The sequence below is a fragment of the Schistocerca cancellata genome, chromosome 5 (assembly GCF_023864275.1).
Source record: "Schistocerca cancellata isolate TAMUIC-IGC-003103 chromosome 5, iqSchCanc2.1, whole genome shotgun sequence".
NCBI classification, from domain to species: Eukaryota; Metazoa; Arthropoda; class Insecta; order Orthoptera; family Acrididae; genus Schistocerca; species Schistocerca cancellata.
The window spans coordinates 7,581,887-7,594,527 of NC_064630.1; positions in this window are offsets into that span (position 1 = coordinate 7,581,887).

Genomic DNA, 12,641 nt, shown 5'->3' on the forward strand with positions numbered 1-12,641 from the left:
CTCCCCATCGCACCCCCCTCAGATTCAGTTATAAGTTGGCACAGTGGATAGGCCTTGAAAAACTGAACACAGATCAATCGAGAAAACAGGAAGAAGCTGTGTGGAACTATGAAAAAATAAGTAAAATATACAGTTAGAGTAGTCCATGCGCAAGATAGGCAACATCAAGGAGAGCGTGAGCTCAGCAGCGCCGTGGTATCGTGGTTAGCGTGAGCAGCTGTGGAACGAGAGGTCCTTGGTTCAAGTCTTCCCTCGAGTGAAAATTTATTTTCTTTATTTTCGCAAAATTATGATCTGTCCGTACGTTCATTGACGTCTCTGTTCACTGTAATAAGTTTAGTGTCTGTGCTTTGCGACCGCACCGCAAAACCGTGAAATTAGTAGACGAGAGGACGTGCATCTCCATGTATTTCCTACAAAAGCAGGAAATAATCATAGAAATGTTCGACAATCGTTCGATCCCTTAAGGAACTTTCCGATTCCTTACAGTTCGGAAAATATTCATTGACCTTGTTATTGAAGTCGCGAGCTATATTTGCTGCATTCATATTGCCCACTGAATACATCTCACCTATTTAATGTACTCTCGTCCAAAGTAGCGAACAGTCAACTGCCAGCCAGGGAGCCTCGTTAGCTGGAATACCCTCTCTTCCGTGCGCTGTAGTCGACTGACGTCGTGTGTTTCGATGTTTTTTTAGGTGTAGGGTCCCAATACTACGGCGCAGTTACCTCGCATCGGACGGACGGACGGACAGATAATAATTGTTTGAAAATAAAAAATTAAACACTTTACTCGAGGGAAGACTTGAACCAAGGACCTCTCGATCCCCAGCTGCTCACGCTAACCACGAGACCACGGCGCTCCGGAGCTGAATTCATCCTTGATGTTCCCTATCTTGCTCATGGAGTACTCGGTTTGTATATTTTTTTCGTAGTTCCACACAACTTCTTCCTGTTTTCTCGATTGATCTGTGTTCAGTTTTTCAAGGCCTATCTACTATACCAACTTATAAGTAAATCTGAGGGGGTGCGATGGGGAGGTTCCCTTGTGAGTGTTGTTGGTGTATCGGCCGGAGTCAGATCGTAGCTGCGAGCGGAGTTTGTTGTCGTTTTCTCTCGGCGGCGATGTTTTCTGCCCGCGCCCTGGTGTCTGTGGAGTCTCCTAAGTCTGTTTCCTCGTTCGTTTCAGTTTTGACAAGAGTACGCGTCCTTTTCAACCCCGCTCCTTGGAAATTCACGACTGGTTGGCTGATGTTATCCGTGTTACACCTGAACAGGTGGTTACTGCTTACTTTGATTCTGATCTGTATGCATTCTTTGTGAAGTTTTAGGACCCCATTCAAGTAGAACGGCTCCTTTCTCGGGTTGGTTCTAAACTGTTCTTTACACATCAAGATGGTTCTCTTAGTCAAGTCTTCCTTGAAAATGCGGCGCTCGAGTATACTCCCGATAGAGTTTGTAACCCTCCTCCTGAAGTGGAAAATTCCTTTCTTAGAATAGCCTTGGTTCCATTTGGAGTAACACGGCATTATCCGATGGGAACACTGGCCAGCACAACACCGCTTCCAGTGTTATAATGGTATCCGGACTGCAGAGGTGTGCGTTATAAACAATATTCCTTCCCACTTAACTGTTTGTGGTTACCGGATCCATGTTACGTATGCAGGAAAAGAAGAAACCTGTTTTCCTTGTAACGAATGCGGTCATCTCAGATCCGATTGCCCGCGCCGAACTACTGTTCCGACGTCGTCTTATCAAAAACGTCTTCCTTTAACATTGGCAGACATAGTTTCTTCGCACTCAACTGACAGTCAATCTCCAGCTTTAAGCGATTTTGGGGCAACATCAGCCCCTACTTCTCGTGAATTTCCACCGTTACCGGCGAGTTCCAGTGCTGCCTCTGTCCATGAGGGGACGACGGCTCCTGCAGCGCAAGTCAACTCCGGCGGACTGAGGACGGGGTACACATTTCGAGAGCGCCCCAATCCAGTCTCGTTCCTCTGATACGGCGTTGACAGAGGGTGCACCTCCTGGCGGTAATGAGTTGTCTACTGACATTAATTGTGATTCCAGTATTACCAGAGATGATATAGCTGCTTCTGTTGATATTGAAATGTCTGTTGTATCTGCGTCCCCCACTTCACCCGTAGACGCGACTGTTCCCCTGAGGTCAGATGTTCCCGCAGATTTGTTGCCTGGTGGGCAGCCTTTATAGTGTTCCACCCTGAGACGGAGGGGCAACGGGATTCTACGGGTTCTCATCCCGATGATCAGGTGATGCAATCCGACACCGGCACTGCATTACCTGCCTCTTCTGTACCTGATGTTGCTGTAAGTCGTTCTGAGTGGTGCTCCCCGATTTCCGATCAGTGCAGTGGAGATGGCTGCTTTATCAAATCGGAGCTTGACGTGCCCCCAATCCTTCCACATCAAGAATGTATGTTTTCACGGAGCGGTGTGAAACACCGTTTTCAATCTGCACGTGCTGCAGCACGTTGTAAAAAGAAAAACGAGTATTCCTCGTCTTCCGGTGGGATGGATTAGAATTATACGAGGGCTAACCACAAAGTACATTACGTTTTGGAATTAAAAATAAGTAAAGTATTGGAAAATTTTTTTATTATATACAGATGAAAGCTACACTTGAATACTACTTTTCTACATAGTTGCCATTCAAATTACGGCACTTATCGTAGCGATGGACGAGCTTGGAAATTCCTTCGTCGTAAAATTCGGCCGCCTGTGCCTTCAACCACGTGGTTAATCAGTAATCCGGTAGAAATACGATTTTTGTGGATTTCCTGGAAAGAGGCACTACAATAAACTCTCCAAGGTATTGCCAAACTCTGCACAACCTCAGAAGAGCAATACAAAACAAGCGCAGGAGAAAGTTGGGCTCAAAGATCTTGCTCATTCACGACAACGCCCGGGTCCACACGGCAAATGCCACTCGTGAAGTTCTCGAATCTTTTAAGTGGGAGCTGTTTCCTCATCCGCCGCACAGTCCCGACCTGGCACCGAGCGACTTCCACTTATTCCCAACAATGAAGAAATGGTTGGCTATGCAGCGTTTTGATGACGACGCACAGCTTCAAGAAGAGGTAACCACGTGGTTGAAGGCGCAGGCGGCCGAATTTTACGACGAAGGAATTTCCAAGCTCGTCCATCGCTACGATAAGTGCCTTACTTTAAATGGCAGCTATGTAGAAAAGTAGTATTGAACTGTGGCTTTCATCTGTATATAATAAAAAGATTTTCCAATACTTCATTTATTTTTAGTTCCAAAACGTAATGTACTTTGTGGATAGCCCTCGTACCTTCCTTCCACCGCCTCCGGACGTTGAGGAGAGAAGAGCGTGATGAGTGCATTTTCCTTAGTGCTCTTTCATTGACCTTACATGTGCCAACGGATGCAGACATATACATTTCTAACCCTCAATTTTAATATGATATGTTTCCAATTACGGCTTGCTGCGTTACTCCAGTTTATTTACGATTCCCAAGCTGATATCGAGTGTTTACAAGTGGTATTATTTCATGTGTTGTTTACAAGAGGTTGACGTGTTTTGTCTTCTGGGTACTTTGTTTTTCAATGTCGCGCCTGAAAATTCTACCGGTATGGCTTTGCTTTATGGAGATGGAATCCCGCTGGCGGACTTCGAAACGCTAGATGACGGTTGCGGTATAGCCTGCAGTTTCTTTACGCTCCGTATGGATCTGATCGTTCATCCGACCGCACGCAGTTTTGTGAGGAAGAAGTTGTTTATTTACTCCGACGTAACCCACGCAAGGTTTTGTTGGGCTGCGATTTTAACTGCGTCTTTCGTCGTGTAGATCAGACCCCAATTATACATATTGTCGTGAACTTAATGATATGGCGACGTCTTTGCATCTCCAAGATTCCTGAGTTTGCAGATATCCTACATCGGTGCAGTTTAGGTTTTTTACAGCTGCTTCACGTCTACTAATATCAAACACCGGCCTTAATTTGAGGAAGAAATTTCTGAGGATGTACGTCTGGAGTACAGCATTGTATGGTAGTGAAACATGGACTGTGGGAAAACCGGAACAGAAGAGAATCGAAGCATTTGAGATGTGGTGCTATAGAGGAATGTTGAAAATTTGGTGGACTGATAAGGTAAGGAATGAGGAGGTTCTACGCAGAATCGGAGAGGAAGACACTGATAAGGAGAAGGGACAGGATGATAGGACATGTGCTAAGACACGAGGGAATGATTTCCATGGTACTAGAGGGAGCTGTAGAGGGCAAAAACTGTAGAGGAAGACAGAGATTGGAATACGTCAAGCAAATAATTGAGGACGTAGGTTTCAAGTGCTACTCTGAGGAGAAGAGGTTAGCACAAGAAAGGAATTCGTGGCGGGCCGCATCAAACCAGTCAAAAAAAAACTTCAAGTAGCCGATGAGACCGATTTCATTTATCTGCACCCATCTGTAGTCAGCATCTCTCGATTGATGTAATTCCTGCCAGTTTCACTGATCACTGTGCTTTTTCAATGACTTTTAACCACGTCCCGCAGCGGGTCCATCTTTCGTGCCCTTTATAGAAGCTAAACAGTCTAAATCTCACGGATCCCTCTCTGGAAGGCATCATCGCAGACGGCGGACAATCCAGTCCCAAGCGCGCTATCCCTCAATTCTAGAATGGTGGATTACCTTTGCTAAACCTCGGATTCGAAATACACTCGAGCATTTTAGCGCTGGAAAAGCGGCTGAAATAAGGTGAACTAGGGAATTTTATTATGCTGTCCTTCGCGATTTTTACGATAATGCTCGTTATGCGCCCTTGAGAGTCATAGACGTCCACCGTGTGAAGGCAAAACTACAACTCAAACGTAGGCAAATGGATGGTTTGCGATTGCGTTTACATCCTCGTTCAATAGTACAGGTTGAGTTGGCTTCTCTCTATCATCGTCTTCGGCTTCACAATCGATATCAGAGGACGTGTCTTACTACCATTCGCTCTCTAGATGGGCATGAGTGGTCCTCCCAATCTGATATCATGGGTGAAGTTTCCTAGTACTTTTCCAAACTTAATACTGAAGTGGATTCAGACGGTCCACCGTCTGTTGATTTTACCTCCCTCCTTGATAGTGTTGTTACTCCAGTTCTCCAGGAAGAGTTTTTGTCCGTGCCCGCATCTCGTGGTCGTGCGGTAGCGTTCTCGCTTCCCACGCCCGGGTTCCCGGGTTCGATTCTCGGCGGGGTCAGGGATTTTCTCTGCCTCGTGATGGCTGGGTGTTGTGTGCTGTCCTTAGGTTAGTTAGGTTTAAGTAGTTCTAAGTTCTAGGGGACTCATGACCATAGATGTTAAGTCCCATAGTGCTTAGAGCCATTTGATTTTTTTTTTGTCCGTATTCCATCGCGATGATATACTCGTTCTCCCTCCCTCTCCTGGGGATTTTACCTTTTCCGGTGTTTCTAGATTTTTTTCTGTCAGGTGGTCCCATATAACCTCCATCCCATAGGCCAGGATTGGCAAGATTTTTGCGTTGAATAATTTCATGGCCGTTACTAGACTGAGTAGGCGGATGTTTTTGATGTCCTGTATTGCTATTATTCCTTGGGCTGCACGTTCTGTTGTATGTTTTGTGAAGCATTTGGCTGTTGGTTGCAGTGTCACCCCTAGGTATTTAAAGTCTGATGAGATTTTTATTTTTTGTCCTCTGATGTTGATTTCCGCATTCTTCGGTTTTTTTCCTCTTTTTCTGAAAATCGCCTTTTCTGTCTTTCTTATGTTTTTGTGTAGTTTGTGTTCACTGCACCATTTATCTATTTTCGTAATGGTTTTCTGCAGCTTCTGTATATCTGTTGATCCTACGGCTATGTCGTCAGCGTATGCATATATGTGTACATCTTCTTCATTTTCTCCTATTCACAGTACTTCTTCAGTGGCAAGATTGTACAGCAAAGGGCTCATTGGGTCACCCTGTAAGACTCCGTTAGATTGCAGAACGAGGTTCTCAAAAGAGAGGTTGGCTGATATTGCGATGAAGTTGTATTCGAGGATTGACTTGATTGTTCTTGCTCGTACGCTATCTTCTCCCATTGTGTTTTCCAGTTTTCGGACTAGAGATCTCTTTCCAGTAGGTCAAAGGCTTCGGTAAAATCTATGAACACTGTGTAGAACATTTGTTTCTCTTGTAGCGCTTCGTCGGTGTTGTTTAGATAGAAGCCTGACTGCCGTAAGTGTTGCTGTTCCAGATTTGGAGCCCATTTGTCGTTGTGGGAGGTGACTGTCCACATAGGGTTTGACTTTTTGTGTAACTATCTTTGAAAACATCTTGAACTGAGTATTTTCCAGGGCTATGCCTCTGTACTTGTTTGTGTTCGTTGGGTCTCCTCAACCTTTGCAGAGAACTTGTATTATCGAGTGTCTCCATTGAATCGGAATTCTTCCAAGTTCCAGGCATTTGTTGAATGGTTTGATCCATACGAGTTGGAGAGCGTCTTTCGCATCTTTTATGTGTTCATTATATATATTATCGGGTCCTGCTGCTTTCTTGTTCTTCGGTGTTTTTATTACTTCTTTCACATCTTCTTCATTTAGAGATTCCCATACATTGTCTTTTTCCTTTGTTTGATGTTGTTTCTCTTTCTTTGGGGGTGTTTTGATTACTCGTTTGTACAGTATCTTCTGAAGTGGTCTTCCCATTCCTTCATGTCTATATTTGAGCTAGTCTTCATGGTCTTGCTGCTATGTATAGGTCTTTCTCTGCTTCATCCGCTTCTCTTTTTGCTTCTCTTTCTATGTATTCTTTTTTCTTCTCTTTTATTAGTTTTTTGTAGATTCTCCTCTCTTCTGCATATAGTTTGCATGTTTCCTCGTCGTGCTGGTTTCTTAGTCTGTGGAGCGTTCGTAGGACAGTGTTCCTTTTGATACAGCATTCAGCACCGAACCATTTGTCGTCCTTGTTTTTGGGTTTGTTTGTATCACTGAATTTGTTAGGAGATCTTCTATTTTGTCTGTTGCTTTTTCAATGTCTCCTTCCTCTATTAAAGTTTCTATTTGTGTTATTTGTTCTTGCTGGTTTGTTAATTTTTCTTAATCTATTTTTCCTTGTGTGATTTGGTGGGTCTTTCTTGCTGGTGGTGGCGTGACGTTATTTATTTTTACCTTCATTGGAATGTGCTTTCGTATATCAATGATGGTGTCATGCCATATTTGTAGAATAGTTCCTTTTATTTCTCCTCTTGTTAATGCAATATCAATGATGCTTTTCCCATTGTAGCATATGTATGTAGGTATGTGTCTATCGTTCAGTTGGGTGAAACAATCTTCTTCTACGGTTTCAATGACTAGTCTTGTATTATAGTTCTCCGTGTCTATTCTGGCCGGCCGCGGTGGTCTAGCGGTTCTGGCGCTGCAATCCGGAATCGCGGGACTGCTACGGTCGCAGGTTCGAATCCTGCCTCGGACATGGGTGTGTGTGATGTCCTTAGGTTAGCTAGGTTTAAGTAGTTCTAAGTTCTAGGGGACTTATGACCTAAGATGTTGAGTCCCATAGTGCTCAGAGCCATTTGAACCATTTTTTTGAACGTGTCTATTCTACAGTTGAGATCGCCTGCAATAACGGTGGTGCGTCAATTATTTCTACAACATTTGTGTGCGGTTTAAAATAGGCTGCAATTATATTTATGTTTGCTGCTTCTACTAGCATACTTTTCTCCTGTTTTATGATTTTTTTTTTGGTGGGGGTCATACAGGGTTTCAGTAGGATAGATATTCCTCCCATGGGTCGTCCTCTTTCTACCTTCTTTGCCGTTAAGTGAAAATTGTAGAAATCATAATGTTGTCAGCTGTCCATCAGAAAGTTTTCTGTTAGAATTGCAAGATCCTAGTTTTGCAGAGTGTCTGTTGGTGTTAGGTTAAGAGCACTTTTTATTCCCTCTGTGTTCCACAAGACTGGTTTTATATCTTGTTGTTCTGATTTTCTTCAGTGTTTTTGTTACTTCGTTTACATCTCCTTCATTTAGAGGTTTCCATACATTGTCTTATTCCTTTGTTTGATGTTGTTTCCCTTTTACATTCGATTTTGGCCCCTGATAGGAGATACGATAACTCCTATGGTTAATGAAGTATTACACGGAGGCCTTATCCCGCCCAGCTTTAAGGATGCTAAAACTGTCCTGATCCCCAAAAAATCCGGTGCGTTTGCGTGTCGATCAGTTCCTCCCGATAACACTCTTCAACTATGATTATAAAATAGTGGCGCGAGTGGTAAATAGCACACTATCGGTATTGTTGGCTACCATCATCGCTAGCCATCAAAGTGGTCTTCCGGGTGGTACTCTCCTGACTCCCGTTGCTGAATGTCGTGATCTAGTTTCGATTCCTTCACCATTGCAATGCCAATCGCTTTGCTTTTCGTTGATTTTTACCAAGCGTTGGTCCGCGTTAATCATGGATTTCTTTTGCGAGTATTGCGACTGTTGGTTTTAACGATGCTGCTCTACCGCTGTTTAGCTCTCTAATTACTGGTATTCGGGTGTCCATTGACGTTAACGGCCGTCTTACTTCCCCCATCGTGGTGTGTCAGGGCGACCCTCAAGGGGGTCCATTATCTATGTCGCTCTATGTTCTGTTTCTGGAACCCTTATTGCGATATATAGCTGCTCGTTTGGGTGGCTGGTCTCTTTTGGGAGAAAGGTTTACCGTTCGTGCATATGCTGATGACGTTATGGTTCTTCTCCGTACCACAGCTGCCGAAGGAAGTTCTGGATGCCTTTTGTCGTCTTACGGGAGCGCGGGGTAATGAGCAGAAACGTCGCTTACTCAGTTTGCGAGGATTTGACGCTGTTGAAATTCCATGGGCTTTGAACGTCACCGGATATCGATCGTTAGGTGTTATGGTTGACAGTTGTCCGCTATAGATGGCTACGATAAACTGGGTCTGTCACGGATAAGATTCAGGGAGCAATCATTGAAAACGAGCGTCGCTCTCTCTCACTTCTTCATGAGGTCCGGTCCATGGAAACGTGTGTGTTAAGTAAGGCTTATTTTATTGCACAAATCTTTCCACTTCCTGCTAGGATTTCCCGTAAGTTGCAAAGTTTAACTGACACGTTTATCTGGCGCACGTCTATATTCGGAGTGCGTTGTGGGGTGTCACAGAGTGATGTACTTCTCGCAAGTGAGAGACTGTTTGTTTACTCTTAGGACAATGTATCTTTGACTTGTATTATTGTATGTTCTGTGACTATGTAATAAAGTGTTGTTAGACTGCTAATCGCGGCTCTACTGTGATTCACGACGTAAGAATTTTGGTGCCGAAACCCGGGAGAGACTTTGCCCGAGACAATTTCCACGATTGACGTTCTGAAACACGAATTCTGGACGCACGTCACGCGGCAATACTACGACGGGTTTTACTGCAGCGATTTGTTACACCACGCAATAAGCTCTTCGACGACAACCGCCATCATACACAGCTAAGTTCAACTGAATTATCACGCAACATGTTTTGTAGTGCCATTTGTAAAGGCAACTGATTACATTATTGCCGCTGTGTACTGCTATTGTAGCTGTTCGATTAGCGCTTTAACGAATTATCAGATCCTACGCTACGCCTGTAGATTGTTTATGACTAGTGCTGTCATCTAGCGACCATCAATTGAACTACTTCGACTAGCGATCCAAAAATAACGCCTTACTAGGACCAGCTGATCGCTAGCCGACACTGCTTTAAACTTTGGAGTAATCGGACGGAATGGACGTGCCAGACCACAAACCAGAAGCGCAATTACACTCTCTAAAGAGAAAACGTATGAGAGAAAGAGCAAACATTACGCGACTCGTGGCGGAAGTTGCAAGGTTGACCGACACATCGGAAATCGCGGATTATAAATATTAAAATGACAGATTGGGAAGCGTTCTGGACCGCCTCGTTAAATTAGATGAGGATATTCACGAGTTGTAGACGATGGCGAATACGAAGATGATGTTCCTAAATGCGAAGATTATATAGACACCGCGAAACTCACAATTTCCCGATTGTCTCACGAAATAGAGAAACAGCTTGCGAAATCGGTAGCAGACATAAAGATTCCCGACAATCCGCCGGCACAATCTGTAACAATGAGTGTTCCCACAGCTTCAGTAAAACTTCCGCCGATCAAACTTGAGCCTTCTTCAGGCGATATTGAGACATGGGCGCGATTCTGGGAGCAGTTTGAGCAGTCGGTTGACAACGATCCGACGGTAACTACATTAATAAACACATATTTCTTCGCGGCTATCTCTCGGGAGAACCAAAGCACTTAGTGGACGGTATTGCGGTGACGGCCGAGACGTACGCAGAAACGAAGAGGATTCTCCGAGCGCGTTATGGCAACAAGGATCGAATAATTCAAGCCCACTTAGATTATCTCGAAGCCATAAAACCAATTAAGCTGTCCACCCCAGAGGAACTTAATTCGACATTCATTGAATGCCAGCGACGTATTCAAGCTCTCCGGACACTTGGGGAAGACGTGAACGGATACGGTCGAGTCCTCGCACCGAAAACTTTACGCGCTTTTCCGGATGATATATGCCGCCGCTGGATAATTCACGCCAAGCGTACAGGAATATCCGAAGGGGACATTTTGCAACTGATGGAGTTTCTGAACGAGGAAGTCGACGGGGCGCTTACCACGCAGAAGATACGAGGTGAATTTTCAAGCACTTCTAGTAACCTTCCCACAACGTCCACACTTCACGTACACGCGAAATCTGAAAGATCGACTCCGAAGGATACCAGCGTAAAGGAACCATTCTGCGTCTTTTGTGAATCTGACGGTCATTGGGCGCAAGACTGTAAGAAGATCTTACGCGTTAATGATCGAATAGATAAATTGAAACTAGCAAACAGATGCTTTCTTTGTCTTCAACGTGGCCACAAAGTGTCAAATTGCAAAAAGAAAGAAAAGGCTCGGTGTGTTAACTGTAAAAGACTGCATCATAAATCCATTTGTGAGGAACGAAAGGATATTAGGGGTCCTGCGGGTCAGACAAACGTTACCTCCGTGGGAAAGATATCTGTTGCTCCTCACGGATATACGTACCTTCAGACAGCTCAAGTATGCGTCTCAGGACCTGCAGGATTGAGCAGGACAACGCGATGTCTACTGGACGCAGGTAGTCAGTCCAGCTTCATTGCAAAATCGCTGATTGATGATCTGAAACTGCAAACGGTAGACCGACAAGAATTAACCGTTTGTTCCTTTGAATCAAACCCTACACGCCCACGCCACCGCAGGCTGGTTCAGTTTAATATGAAGGGGCTTTGGCAGAATTCTTCAGTGCCACTTACTGCCTTCGAAAGTACTCACGTTATTTCTCACCAGCCTTCGGTTCCACAACATATAAAGAGTTTACCAGATGCCCGTAAGATTACGCTAGCAGATCCGAAAACCGATTCAACAGAAGATCTTCCCGTGGAGATTCTTGTAGGAGGCGATTTTTATTGGCAGATAGTGAAGCACAATTCGCCCATACGCATCTCTGAAACCTTAGTGTTAGTTCCTTCTCTGTTTGGCTGGATACTTAGTGGTAACAAGTCACAAGCCAGTGTGCATGCAACCGTGGTAAATTTTGCTCAGACTTACCGATCTCCTCTGCACTCTGACAATGATTTCAGACGCTTTTGGGACTTGGGAACTGTAGGGATTGCTGCCGATCAGGATCTACCTGTGAACAACAAGGATACGAGATTTCTTGAAGAGTTTAGAGCATCTTTCTCTATAAAGGATCATCGAGCAGTCGTTACACTTCCCAAAATGCAACATAAAGTGCTTTCGAGTAACAGAACTATCACGGAAAAACGATTCAAGCACCTTAGGGAAAGATTTCAACGTCAAGAGACATTTAAGCAAATGTATTTCGATCTTATGCTAGACTACATTACGAAGGGGCAAGTAGAGGTCGCTCCCACACCTCTCTCAGGAAAGGAGCTATTTTATCTCCCTCATCATGCAGTGAGGAAGGAGAAATACGGAACCACTAAGTGGAGAATAGTCTTTGACGCCTCATCTCACGAAAACAATGCACCTTCTCTGAATGAGGTATTAGAAGTAGGACCGAACCTATTACCAGAGATTATGGAAATTTTACTGCGTTTCAGATTATATTCTACGGCTATCGTCGCGGACATCACACAAGCTTTGCTTCAATTAACCTTGAACGAAAAGGAAAAAGACTTGACCAGATTTTTCTGGTTCAAGATTAGCCAGGATCAAACAGGAAATCTTCAAACGACGGACGAACTAACAGAATACCGTTTTAACAGACTCCCATTCGACCTGACCTGCAGCCCATTTTTACTTTCTGCAACACTAAGAGAACTTGCCGACAAGTGTATGACAGCATTTCCCACCGTAGTGCCACTTATAAACAAGACTGCATACATGGACGACTTTGTGTTCTCAGTAGAAGGTGATAATTTGGTTATAACTATATACTATGAACTTGTAACCCTAATGAAATTGATCAGTCTCCCCTTATCAAAATGGGTTACCAACTGTGAACAACTCCACACTATCTGGAAGGCAGAAGGGCGAGAACTCCACACCCAGACTCAAGTTTTAGGCGTAGACTGGAACATGCAGGTGACTACTTCTGTATCGGTCCTAGCGAAATCAT